Source organism: Rattus norvegicus, chromosome 2, assembly GCF_021556685.1.
Source record: "Rattus norvegicus strain SHRSP/BbbUtx chromosome 2, alternate assembly SHRSP_T2T, whole genome shotgun sequence".
NCBI classification, from domain to species: domain Eukaryota; kingdom Metazoa; phylum Chordata; class Mammalia; order Rodentia; family Muridae; genus Rattus; species Rattus norvegicus.
Genome location: NC_141535.1, coordinates 207,435,668 through 207,436,662, shown reverse-complemented (window position 1 = coordinate 207,436,662; position 995 = coordinate 207,435,668). Strand labels below are relative to the sequence as shown.

At 41.7% G+C, this 995-nt stretch overlaps 1 pseudogene; it reads left to right on the top strand.

Moving 5' to 3' along the window:
- The first annotated feature begins 272 nt into the window (after positions 1-272).
- LOC148006752 (small ribosomal subunit protein eS27 pseudogene) lies at positions 273-492 on the top strand (annotated as a pseudogene).
- The last annotated feature ends 503 nt before the right edge of the window (positions 493-995 follow it).

The window sequence follows — 995 nt, the reverse complement described above, 5'->3', positions numbered from 1 at the left end:
TTAGTAAAAATGGAAGCGAAATTGCTAAACTAAAAGGCTAGTGCATTAGACTAGGCAACCTCTCAACATTACTCATCAAAGTTCTTGAGACGGTCAGTCAGGCATGCTACTATGGGATCCTGAATGATTTGATTAAGGAACTCTCCACTTTGCTTAACACATCTATTTAGAACAACATCAGGTTAGGCAAGACAGAACATTAGCTGTGCCTCAGAAAACTGAGCGGCCTTTCTGGTGTTGACTACCTCCCTACAAGAACAGGCCTATCAGCCATGGATCTTCTTCATTCCTCTCCAGAAGAGGAGAAGAGGAAACACAAGAAAAAGTGCCTGGTGCAGAACCCCAGTTCCTACTTTATGGATATGAAATTCCCAGGTCTCTATCCATGCACACATGGCAGTCTTGTACGTTGGCTGATCCACTGTCCTGTCAGCTACAGGCAGAAAAGCAAGGCTGGTAGGAGGATGCTCCTTTAGGAGGAAGCAGCACTGAAAGCCCCTAATTCAAGATGAGTGGGACCCTTCCCAATAAAGACACTTTTTACATAGTGTTTGTCTTGTTTAGCTGGTAGGAAAAAGTGCCTTAAGTATGGCAGGGCAACCAGAAGAGGGGTCAAGAAAGCCTTGAAGATTAAAGTCCATTCAAAAATGAGATTTAAAGGCCATCAAGACGATTCAACCAACAGAGACACTTGACAACAGGTTTGTCTTAAGTCCCTAGAACCTACATGGTGGAAGGAGAAAACAGATACTCTCGAGTTGTCTCTGACATCCACACTCGTGTCAGGGCGTGTTTGTGTTCCCTTCTTCCCTAACCCAAGCAAATAATTGTAAGAAAAAAATTAAATAAAATGAAGTTTAAGTGTTAGTAAAAAAAATCTGAATTAAAATTTGAGCATAAAAAGTCTCTTTAGCTTCACTGTATAATAGCACCAAGAAGGCCATCCTTCACTCATCTGTTTGAATCCAGTTTCTAAGGCTCTCTCCCTTCTTTAA